The following is a 12,969-nucleotide window of genomic DNA, read 5'->3' as shown; positions in this document are numbered from 1 at the left end:
AACAGCGGTTCATGCTTGATTTTGGTGCTTAAATATAATTTATATAAATGAAGTTTGCAACATCAAAAGTCAAACTTAAATTATACGTAAATGCATAAAAAAAAAGAAATTGTCTCAGAATGGAATGGCCAATTGCAAGCAACTCCTCAGTTTTTGAATTATTTGCATTCTTCTTCTGTCTCTTTCCAGTTTTCAAATGGGGTCACTGACCCCATCTAAAAAACATATGCTCTGTAAGGCTACACATTTATTGTTATTGCTACTCATCTTTCTATTCAGGCCTCCCCTATTCATATTCCAGTCTGTTATTCAAATGAATGCATGGTTGATAGGATATAAAGCTATTTCAAAAACTGCAGCACAGCCGGGCACAGCCTTTAGGCCCGGTACAGTTGTACCCAGTGTGCCCCACTGATGGCGGCCCTGCATATAACACTTACACACGCAATGGGCAACTTTATCAGAAGCCAATCAACCTTTATTATAAATGGGACATATTTAACTTTGCAGGGTGCTTAAATAATTCAGTTTTAACATTTACTCCATACCCACACATTTTCAGACTTCAAGTGGTAAGTTACCACACAAAAAATGTTGTCTTCATTAAAGACCAATTATGAATAAAAATGTATATCTGCCTTAGGCTTCTGATTATGCATTGAAGTGGGACCAAACTGAAGATGAATATGCATTGTGCCTACGAGTCACTTTCCACTTAGGAGCCATGGCAGTGCACAGATAATCCCCTTAAAAGGGATACGGTCATGGGAAAACTTGTTTTTTATCAAAATTCATCAGTTAATAGTGCTGTACAACAATTCCAGCAGAATTCTGCACTGAAATCAATTTTTCAAAAGAGCAAACAGATTTTTTTTTATATTCAATTTTGAAATCTGACATGGGGCTAGACATTTTGTCAGTTTCCCAGCTGCCTCCAGTCATGTGACTTGTGCTCTGATAAACTTCAGTCATCACCCCCCTCCCTTCCACCCCCCAGTAGCCTAACAAAAGAACAATGGGAAGGTAACCAGATAACAGCTCCCTAACACAAGATAACAGCTGCCTGGTAGATATAAAAACAACACTCAATAGTAAAAACCAAGTCCCACTGAGACTGATTCAGTTACATTAAGCCTGCCAGAAAGTAGTTCCATCCTAAAGTGCAGGCACAAGTCACATGACTGGGGCAGCTGGGAAACTGACAATATGTCTAGCCCCATGTCAGATTTCAAAATTGAATATAAAAAAATCAGTTTGCTCTTTTGAGAAATGGATTTCAGTGCAGAAGTCTGCTGGAGCAGCACTATTAACGGATGCGTTTTGAAAAAGAAAAAAAAAACATGTTTTCCCATGACAATATCCCTTTAAATAACGGACTTATGCTCACAAAACAGTCACAACCAAAGGAGAAGAGAAGGAGTTGTTTACCGGTAATCTAATTATCTACCTCACACGTACCAAACATGGAATAGTTTCAGTTTCCCTGTTTAGCTCAGGAAATAACACACACCATAGCTTTTCTTGATTAACACAATAGGCAATAAGTGTCCCCCTTTAATGTTATGCACAGCCTGAAAAGTAACACTATTGAAAACTATTTATTAGCATTAACGCCAGTAGAAGAGATTCTACTACAGGCAGGTGCCTCAGCTAGAAATAAAAGTTCATAAAATGTTAAATGTTGCTCCAGCTCTCAGAAGGTTAAGGAGCAGCGTGAATTTGGAATGATTCTGCCTTATTTGGTCATGCACTGCAAACTTCTGAGTTCCTACTCTATAGAGACCTCACAAGCACACGTATTAGCAAGCTAAATTTGTACGAGTTTCAAAACAACAGTAGACTTTTATCATTTTTACAACTTTCAGTTTTGCTGTTAAAACGAATATCTATCAGCGAGAAAAACATAAAAATCCAATGCAAATCGGGCCACAAAGCTAGAATGGTTCTAAACTGTATGCTTTTTCAAAGATGAACAAAGAAGCAGTAAAACGTTCAGAGCTAAAAATGAAACTATCCCTATAATGGGACTAACAGGCCAAATTTAATTGCAGCACTGAGTTTTGTTAGCACCTGTACATGTTGTCTGACTTCTTACTCAAGGCTGGAGTATTTCAGCCAGCAGAGAAGTGCCGAAATGACCACAGCCACCGCCCATTTACTTAAATAGAAAACCACCCCTGCGGCCACCAATCCACTTGATGAGGATATGACATAAAGCGCCAGTACATTCACTTTTCAGTCAAAAGATGCTAATGTGAACAAGATTTTCTACAAGATCAACAGCTCTAACCAACATTTTGCCTTTCCTAACTAGCAGTTGGTTGAATGCAGAGATCTTTAAAGGTCTAGATATTATAGAATAATTGCATAGACACTAGAAGAATTATAAACAAAGATGTTAAAATGCCCATTAAAAATAGTAGCATATATATTGAAGAGCAAACAAAAGGAATTAGTTGTCATGGAGAAAAGCAAAACTGCAGGAGAAACAAAGTGCTGTGCTGAATCCAACCAGAGGTTGAGGTCCGTCTCAAACATAAGCAAATGACTCAGTTCTAGAAAATCAACTAAATACTAATACTTATTGTCTTCAAATGATACACAAGTAATTACATTTTTCAGATGCTTGCTATATTCTCTAAAATATCAGTTTTAAATGTAGGTTTTAAGAATTAATTGGCATCATTTTCCACCTTCTCATATAAAGAATAAACTAGTTTGCTCACTTTTTCCAAAATTGTAATCATTTGTTGATATGTTTCTCATCAACCTAAATACAGAATTCTAGCCAGGGCATTGACAAAGACCTCTGCCCTTTAGTTTTTTCAAGTTATTACCATTGAGTTAGGAGCTGCAAATCTAGTAAGCCTGGAGAGAAAAATGCTTAGCTACAGATCTCTCTTTATTTTGCCTACACTTCCAGAGCCACCTTTGTGTATATAGCCAATGAAAACCTCTTGAAAGATATACATTCAATTTCATCGGTTCAAATAAATTGTTACACCCTTATAAATGCAACCCTTTTTACAAGGAAACTACAGTAAAGTAGCTCTCTTGCATGAAACTATTTGATAAAATCTAAAATGCTATTTCCACTTCAACCACAAACCATTGGCTTTGTATGTGACTGTTTTCTTTAAAAACACTTGATATTACTATCTCCAGATGCTCAGATTCCATCTCAAGCTGCTCACTCCTTGAAACAGTCAGGCTGTAGGTTACACAGTAGTGATGTACGGGGTCAGCCCAAAACCTGCGGTTGGGATGGTCCAATATTTCACCAATTCATTGCGGTTCATGGGGCAGGATCAGGCTTAACAGTTCCTTCTGCCCTTGTAAAAAGAGTTGTCTGTATTTATGGGAGTGTGCCAGCTTCATCCAACCCCTTTAGTGATGTCAGAGATGAGTGGGTCTTACAAAGGTCTATAAATACCATTTAATCGCTGGGTCTGGAGTGTGCAGTTTAGAGCCTTTTTGTCTACCCACACATCACAATTACACAACTACTCTGAATGCCACACGCACCTATAGAGTGTCTATCTCCATTAAAACCATGGTTGTAACAGTCACAGCTCTAGGGCTATGCAAAATTATAGCTGCAAATCTTACTCTGATTGGACTTCAGGCTGACTACCCATTAAATGCTTTGGGACTAAAGTGGACAGGTGATCTACACACCTAGTAAGGGAAAAAATATTAATGCCTGATGGTCAAGGTGGCCAGAACTCCTGTGTAATGTTAGCCTCACGCCAATTGGTTTTAGGGCTGTTTATAGAAAGAATAAATAAATTAATAGCTCCAAGTATCTGTGTTGACAAGCATGAATCCATGTTAGTTACGTGGGGGGGGACCTTATTATAGAGTTTTCAATATGGAGTAATGCCAAAATGACTTAGCTTCTGATATCCAGCAGACAGGGATGACTGGAGTCATTTGTGTTATTTAGCAACAATACACATATATAGATTCTCTGACTTTTTAATAATTGTTATTAAGAATTGTTCCCCTTTTAAAGGCAAATAAAGACAGACCATACCAACAAACATATTTTTCTTTAAGGCTACTGTAAACTACCCACAAGTGGTTGAAGTGACATCTACACCTTTTTAAAGTTTCCATTATAAAGCAGGTCTAAAATATTGCTGTAAAAACATTTCTCTAATCTCTTTAAAATGTCTCTAAATCATTAGTGTTCGATATAAAACTCAACATCCTTTGTCAAATGAACAACAAACAAAAAAATGACTACATCATGCAGTAGTAGCAAAAAAAGAAAAAAAAACCCCCTTGAATTACAAACGACATAATGAGTAGTGGGTATGTAAACATTGTAAGGAGGCCTGGAATTTTTCAAGTTTCACTCTGGGTATTTAAATACTGTAAGAAAGCCAAGGTGTGGATAGAAAAGATATACTCAGCATAGAATGAAATGGCTGTACCAACAAACTGAAACAGAAGACAAAGTTAAAACAGGCGGGTTCTAGCTACTTCCCATAAAAACAAGGCAGTGAAAGTGCAGTCTGTCAACCATGAAATAAAAAACATGGAGCTGTAAGGGCTCTTACGCGCGTTTTTACCTGCGCTCCCCTGCGTTCCGTTTTTCGGTGTTCAGTCGCAGGGGAGCGCAGAAATAGACGCATTTCATTTTTTCAAATGGGGCTGTAGTCACACAGGCGCATAACACAGGAAAAATGCAGCATGTTGCGTCTCAAGCTGCGTTCAGCGCCTACATGCGCCTGTGTGAGTACAGCCAGAAAGCAAGAAAGTTTATTTTTTTTGTGGGCTACCACCTTACATTTATCCAATAATGTTATCTTCAATAAATGTTGTAGGGCAGTAGCCCACAAAAAGAACTGCATGAGCCCTTTCCTTTATTCATGGTTCTCATGTTGGCTTGGGGAAGCATGGGATGATGAGTACAGTCACGCGGCATTCTCAAGTTCTGCTTTATTTTTTTAACATTAGTGTCAATTTAAATTATTTTAGAAGTGCTTGCCACTAGGTAAAAGAAGAAGCAAAAACATTATGTCGTGGCAACCTTTACAGAGATGCGAGTGTTGGAAACTCACATCACAACTTCAAGGCTTTATGAACTGGTAGTGCACAACAGGAAGCACCATAACGCTAATCTAATGCTCCTCTCTTTACTTCTCAGGCAAGAGAGCTAAATCAATTAAGCCAGTTTATTACACACACTCCCTTTCACAAATCATGATTCAGCTTGCTTCTACATAAACGGAACCTGGGAGGAAAAGCATGGTTATAGCTCATATGAGTTGATCACTCTTTGAGCACAAGTGAAAATTAAATGATGCTCAGTTTGCACATGCTGTTCTTTCTGCATAGATTTCTTTACTCAGGCTCTGAAAAACACAGTCTAGGCTAAAAAGCAATTCAAAAGGTCAGTTTGGACTAATCTAAAAGGGTGTAATGCAGTGACTCATATCATTATATCAGCATTAATAAGGGATAGGACAAAACACACAATGAACAGCTGAAGGACTATACTTGCTAATGTATATAACGTCAGTTAGAGTTATAGTAAAGGTGTTGTTCACCTTTAAACTACCTTTTAGTATGATGTAGAGAGTGATATTCTGAGACAAGCAATCTTGTTGCTAGGGTCCAAATTACCCTAGCAACCATGCATTCATTTGAATAAGAGATTGGAATTTGAACAGGAGAGGGGCCTGAATAGAAAGATGAGCAATAAAAAGTAGCAATAACAATACATTTGTAGCCTTACAGGGCATTTGTTTTGTAGATGGGGGTCCGTGACCCCCATTTGAAAACTGGAAAGAGTCAGAAGAAGAAGCCAAATCATTCAAAAACTATAAAAAAAAATCAATAATAAAGACCAATTGAAAAGTTGCTAAGAATCGGCCATTCTATAACATAATAAAAGTTACCTTGAAAGTGAACCACCCGTTTATGTCCACGAATATTCTTTTAAACTTAAACATGACAAGTGAGATACTACTTGCTGGCACCAACTAGTTGCCCAACTCTTTGTTGCAACCCTGTCCTATAGAGCTAGCCAGTCAGCGTAACCCTTTCCTTGCTAAGAGTTAACAGTAATACAAAGCCACGCCCCAAGGCCCATTTTGTTTCATTTGCAGGAACATTTAGAGATGGATCAGTCTCAGTATAAGAAATATTACACAACATGCTTAGTGGCCAGTTTATAGGAACAGACAGCAGCATTTTTTTGCTTCCCCTTACTGACCACAAAAGGGCTGTTCTGATGCGACTACTCCTTTCTTTCCTTACGAAAGCTTAGGTGGGGGGGTTTAATCCTGTTTAGCACATTCAGCAAGGGGTTTAGCCTAAACGCAGCGTATTAACTCAAGGCTATTTACAAAAGTAATTTCAAAAGCAGGCATGTTCAATAAGTAACCCACATCTCTGACTGAACTACAAGAGCCAAAAAGTCTTCAGCTGCTCAAGAACGCAGCAAGTTGCAGTTGAACAACTACAGTAGGTTCAATAGTTGAACACAACTGTCATATCTACTGATGGATGAGGTTAAAAAATCTTTGTCACCACCCTGCCACCCCCCACACCCAAAAGAGCACACACACACACACACACACACACACACACACACTGAAACACAACTTGTGTGTGGGATCTGAACAGGATGTTAAGATGTGGCAGAGCCATTATATTAGCCAATCCCTTATTATGGTCGCCCAAAAACCTACATCCACCTTTAAATGCATAGCCACACTGTCAGTGCTAGTTGCAACTCACACAGTGGACAAAGCAAAGTTTGGCAAGCAGCCTACAATCCGCAGCCCCGTTGTGTACTAAAGAAACACATTGAAGCTATACTATGAGGGCGATGTGCTATGGATTAGTTAGGGATCGTGGGGCTCGTAGTTCTGTGCCATACAAGGCATTTTCTGATATTCACGTAGAGTAACAAGGCATGCATATCAATGAGCAATCTCTGTGACACACCAACACAAGTTCTTTCTGCCCGCGGCTATTACTAAACGCCTTCATCTAGCCAATGACAATTATCCGCCATTATCCCGGAATATCTCACACCCAGCCGGCCTCGGAAGAACTGAAGCTTGGGCCGAGCCCTGACTCCTTGCCCCTCTTCCGGTCGGTTGCCCAAACCTCCGGTTACACAGCCCTCAGTGCCTTGTTTAATTTCCCAGCATTACTGACCCGCTGTCCGCCTCCTGGATGGGCCCCGGCTCTGCCTGGGATCCCGTTCCGCCCGCTTATCCTCCTCTGCTTGGGACACACAGCGCCACCAACCCTGCCTGGGTGAGGCTCCCAGCTCGTCCGTGACGTCACTGCGCCGGTCTCGCTCTCCGCCGTACACGTTCCCGACGCTTTCCACAGCTAAACGCTGACCTGGCCCTTCCCAGTGGCGCGCACGCGCATGATGGCTTCTCATACTAAAGAGCCCTTTGACTGGAAGATGCGGCTATTCTACAGCCTGTTTTGTTGTAAAGGAAAATGATTGTCAAAGTGTCCAAAGGAAGCTATAAACAGTTACATTTAAATACCGAATTGTGCCATGTTTAGTAAGGGGAAGCCATATCCTATCTCTAAACACTAAAACATATTTAGTACAATAAATATATGATAATTAGGCAAACGGTTTTCAGACATAAATGTAGCCGGCATTTATAAATAATTGGCAGAGACGCTTTGCTGCTGGTTTATCAATGCGATACGAGTGGGCTAACAGTGTATCATATGCCACACCCACCGTGTATCAATAGCAACTTTCAGCCTTATTTCAGCGTGAGGTTGTGATAGTCTGCTTTGTATAACCAACCAGGGCTGTAACTACAGGGGAAATGGACACTGACATTGCTGGGGTACTTACTGATGAGTTTGTTCTAGTTATGATAATATAAAATAGCTGGTTTAGGGGTCCCTGATAAGATTTTTTGGGGGCTTACATATATCAAGTCACGCTGATTTCTATAGCTATAGGTTTCAGGGTGATAGAAGATTGTGAAATTTGAGTTTGGTTTATTGAAATAATTGAAACCATACTCCTCAACTCCCCTGTGAGTTGCATGGTTTGCCCCACTCCCATCCATATGTACCATTCCTCTGGTTTTAACAATTTGTGCCTTAGAACAACATGTACACTGAGGGTTCAGTTACTTGAGAAGGGCCCTCCAAATGAACTATGCCCCACGGCCACACCAAATAGGCCTTGTCTGCTTTTTTTCAAGAATCCGCCAGGAACAATGTTGTTGGGTTTGGCGAATTTGTGGAACAATGCTGGGCACTTGGATTTAGATACCAGGAACTGTTACTGGTATAAGGACTCAAATCAAGACTGTGGGTTGCTATTAAACAGGAAGATTATATGTAAAGAAAAAAAGAAAAAATCCCGGAGACAATTCGGTAACAGTGTTACTATTAGGGTTGCCACCCGGCCAGTATTTTACCGGCCTGGCCGCATTGCCAGATTTACATAGTGGGCACCCCTAGGTCGCCCCTGTCCCCTCCCCTTTATTTGTGCATATTTTTATCATCTGGACCGGAGCAATGGGGATTGGCGCATGGGAAATTTAAAAATTAATTGTATCTCCAGCGCATCACCTGTGTTTTTGAACCAATGTGGGTGTGGTTGGGCGGCATGCTGCCCCCTTAAAATCCTGCCACCCTAGGCCCGGGACTTTCCACAAATCTGGGCCTGCTTGGCAGGTAAAAATTATGGTTGATCCCAATGTTATTAATAGAGAAAAAAGATAAATATACAGTATAGGAAGCCCTGCGTTTTTTTTTCCAGAAAAAGTGGCAACCCTAGTTATAATGCAGTAGAAAGATCATTTACTTTTAAATATTGTCCTGCTACAGTAGAACCCCATTTTACATTTTTCAGGGGACCAGAAAAAAATGGTGTAACATTCATTCCTCTACATGTACAGAGTGTCCTATGCCGCACAACCCAAGTCAAAAATAGATCCACTGCCATGTTTATTATTTGGCAAGTTGACTTTTTATTTAAATGCTGCTTATTGATGATCACAGCCAAAGAGTTTAATTTTTACTTGATCAGTCCACAAGACTTGTTTCCAAAAGGCCCCAGTCTTGTCTAAATGCTGTTTTATCTCTGATGTAGATGTTTTTGATGTTGTTGTATGTAAGGTATTCTGTTAAGTTCTGAAACTCCTAATAACTTTTAAAGCCTAATGATGGAATAAGTACAAGGGACCTTGAAAATGCAGTGTTTTTCTCTGGTCAGATGGATGTCCAAACGTTTGCACATGCCACAGTTACTGATTTCTTTGTTCATTTTTTTTTTATTTTTTAACTTAGTAGTAGTAATTTCCTGAGTCACGACTTATGTGTGGGCACATGAGGCCACAATTTAGAGGAAACATCGCACCAGCCTACATCTTCGTCTGCATGCACAACCCTACCATTTTGTGTCTGTGCTTTCTCCTCTTAACTCTACCATGACTGAAACCATCTTAAATGAGAAGTGTCAGTTTAGTTTCACTTCAAGTTTTTTAGTCAGGGAGAAGAGCAAGTACAAACTGTGTGAGCACAGTACAGTAATGTTACTTCTAAAATTGTAAAAATAAAACTGTAGCTGCTTGACAGTATTTATAGATTGCTATTATATTTTTGTACAGAGTAAATGTGATAATCTGTGTCTGTCACGTTCCATTACCATAAAGTTGTATTACACAGAAAAAAGAAGCATGGCTTTTTATTAATCTTGCTCTGCCCTATTTTCAGCAACCAGTAGAGCCAAGTCTATTTAAACATCTTATCTCTGCAGCATGGGTTTAAAGGTTCTAGTATTTTAATCATTTTAGAAAAAGAGGTACCATGTTGTTTCTATCATTAACAACTATCATTATGAACTAATGATTACATCTTAAACTTGTAAGTGAATGATTACACCCAAAACTATTTTAGGATTCAAATTAAATTAATTCCCGAAATCTCATGATTGCCAGTGTTAATGATATATCACTTAACCTTTAGGCCACTTGTTTGTTTGTTTGAAAAAATGGTTCTATAATCAGATTAGTGCCAGGCAGCATTTAGCAGCTGCATACAGAGACAACACTGGCAGCTGGTTATTTAATGGTACATACATCAGGTTGTTCTAATACATATATTGTATTGCCAAACCTACAAAAAGGTTAACTGGTTCCTGCTAAAATTGAACGCATGAATGTGATATGAGTCCTGGTGGTATGAATGTGATATGAGTCCTAAACTTGTAAGATCCACTGGGGCAGGGACAGATGTGAATAATGTATAATCTCTGTAAATAACTGCAGAATATATCAGAGCTACATAAATAAAAGATTATGCTAATGAATGATTACAATGTTTCATAGTTTATTTATATTCTCTATACTAATACAAAAATATTATACTATACAATATGTTAACTAAGAGTTAACTAAGTTACGACTATAGTATTACCAACTATGTTTGATCAGTAGGCATTAGCCCATCTCCTGAGGGGAATTATTTGACATTTGTATATTTTTGGCAGATAAATGGAAGTAAGTAAATTGGCAATTCATTTTTCTCACTTCCCCATTGAGAAAAGCATTTGTTTACCCCATGGGAGAGTAATTATATTTTATTCCTTAAGTTTATTGGTAATAAAACAAATCTCTAGCTGCTTGATAGTAGTTATAGAGTGCTACTTTGTATTTGTACAGAGTAAATGCGATTATTCTGTTATGTTCAATTTCTATAAAGTTGTATTTCACACAGAAAGACAGATTTTTTGTCCATCTGATCCTGCCTTTTTGTTAGCACTAGGTAGAGCTACATTTTTTCAAACATCTTATCTCAACAATATATAAAGGAAAGGCATAATCACTGTAGTGAATAAAGTACCCGTTCTTGTAAAATATATAGTGAATAAAGTACCCCCTCTTGTAAAATATAAGGATAAGTTACTGAGGACTTTCATGACCATATAAAGACACGAGGCCGAAGGTAACTCCGAGGTAACTTCTAATATCCTCATATTTTGCAACTGGGGGTACTTTATTTATTATAATACACAAGTTTCAATGAGTCATGTGACAGAAATTACATCAGAACTCACCATTTCTAAGGATATAATTTACAAGATATTCATGGCTTTTGTGTTTTATAAGGATATTATACATTACAAAGGAGTTCCATGAAAAACTCAGAGGTGACTTCTAATAACCTCATATTTTGCAACAGGGGGTATTTTATTTATAATAATATACAAGTTTCAGTGAGTCATGTGACAGAAATAACATCACTAAGCTCCGATTATAACAGATGACATCACTAAGCACAGTTTATAAGGATATAATTTACAGGATATTCATGGCTCTTGTGTATTATAATGACATACTTGATACACCAGGCCAATGCTCTTGTTCACTTAACAATGCACCAGCCTGGGGTATTTCTGTGGGAGTTAATTTCCCACAATCTTCTTCCACTTTTTTTTTGGGACCGAGCAGTTGCACACTTAGCAGAGTAAGAAAAAACCAGCTTTTTGATTCTAATTTCAGCTTGTTACTCTACTGCACATGCTCATGCGCCTATTGGAACACGAGCACCGGCCTGTGGTATCATGTAAGCACATGTTGGCAGTAACCTCCCTAATATAGAACCATGGAGAGATCCACTGTCTACATGTGTGTAAGAAGCATTTAAAGGAAAAGGCAACTGCCTCAAAACCGATTAGTTGGCATTTCCCAAACGCTTGGATTGTTTTGCTCAATGGGTCTTACTTTATTGAAAATATGTTGAGTAAAATTTCTGCCTGCTTCCTTTATAGTTAATAAATTTAATCAAAAAGCAAGAGCAAATGGCAGAGGTTTTGCCGGAAAACTCAAATAATTCGAGCGATTCAAGTTTTTATTAATTTGAGTTTTCGGGTTTTGCAACTCAAAGAATCAGGTTTTTTTCCATTCAAGTTTTTTCTTAAATAAAATACCATTCGCGTGATGAGTTAATTCGAGTTCATAAAAGCATATAAAAAACATTTGACGTTTGCTAAATAACCCCCATGGTCAAGGTCTCAAAACAGTTAAGTATATATTTTTTTTATTTCTTAAAGTGGACCTGTCACCCAGACACAAAAATCTGTATAATAAAAGTCCTTTTCAAATTAAACATGAAATCCAATTTCTATTTTTTATTTAAGCATTCATAGCTGTTGTGAGCTCATTTAAAAATCTCAGCTGTCAATCAAATATTGTCTGCCCCTCCTCTATGCCCGTGGCATAGAGGCGGGGCAGACAATTACTTTCACTTTCAATTCAGCACTTCTTAGATGTCACTGCTCTCCCCACATTCCCCCGTTCTCTTTACCATATAATTGTGTGGTCAGGACATGAGGGTGGACATCGGGTCCCCCATTCTGGTGCACAAACAAGATTCTGAGATGATACAAGACTTGTCTTAATAACAGTGTCCACAAAATGGCTCCTGCCTGCTTTCTATCATTTTGAAATCCCAGACTGAAGGAAACAAGATTCAAATAATTTATATAGTGTAGTTAAAGTTCATTTTCCTTGACTAATCTAATAAAATAGGATTTTGAATAATTTTTTTGGGTGACGGGTCCCCTTTAATTAATTTTTTATTTTATATTTTTTATTTTCAACATTCCCATAATAAAAAATGCAAAAAAATGCAAAAAAATATAAAACAAATATAAAATAAAAAACATAAAATGAAACATATTTTCATCATTTTGTAATTAATTGCTGTGGTGATTTTGCACAAATAAATGTCTGAAGAGTGTTACTGTGCATGTTTTGTTGATTATTTGCTACATGCTTTTGGATCCTTGCATAGTGCTTACCTATAGATGGCATATATCCGTAATGTAATAGATTATAATTGGCATTTTCAAACCAATTATGTTATTTCCTTTCACACATTATAACCACACTTCCTGCAGAGTTTTATATAAAATGAGCTGAAAAGCAAGGTCACCTATGGCAGTAGTTAAAA

General features: G+C 38.1%; 1 protein-coding gene across 1 annotated transcript in view; it reads right to left on the bottom strand.

The window, feature by feature from the left end:
- The window catches only part of rap1b.L (RAP1B, member of RAS oncogene family L homeolog), a 33,270-nt gene extending 26,022 nt beyond the window's left edge, over positions 1-7,248 (bottom strand). Inside the window, 1 exon segment of the mRNA NM_001086722.1 lies at positions 7,180-7,248. The gene's annotated coding sequence lies outside the window, so the exon portion shown is untranslated.
- Between the last annotated feature and the right edge of the window lie 5,721 nt (positions 7,249-12,969).

The sequence above is a fragment of the Xenopus laevis genome, chromosome 3L (assembly GCF_017654675.1).
Source record: "Xenopus laevis strain J_2021 chromosome 3L, Xenopus_laevis_v10.1, whole genome shotgun sequence".
Taxonomy (NCBI): Eukaryota; Metazoa; Chordata; class Amphibia; order Anura; family Pipidae; genus Xenopus; species Xenopus laevis.
This window is presented reverse-complemented; position numbering and strand designations above follow the sequence as displayed.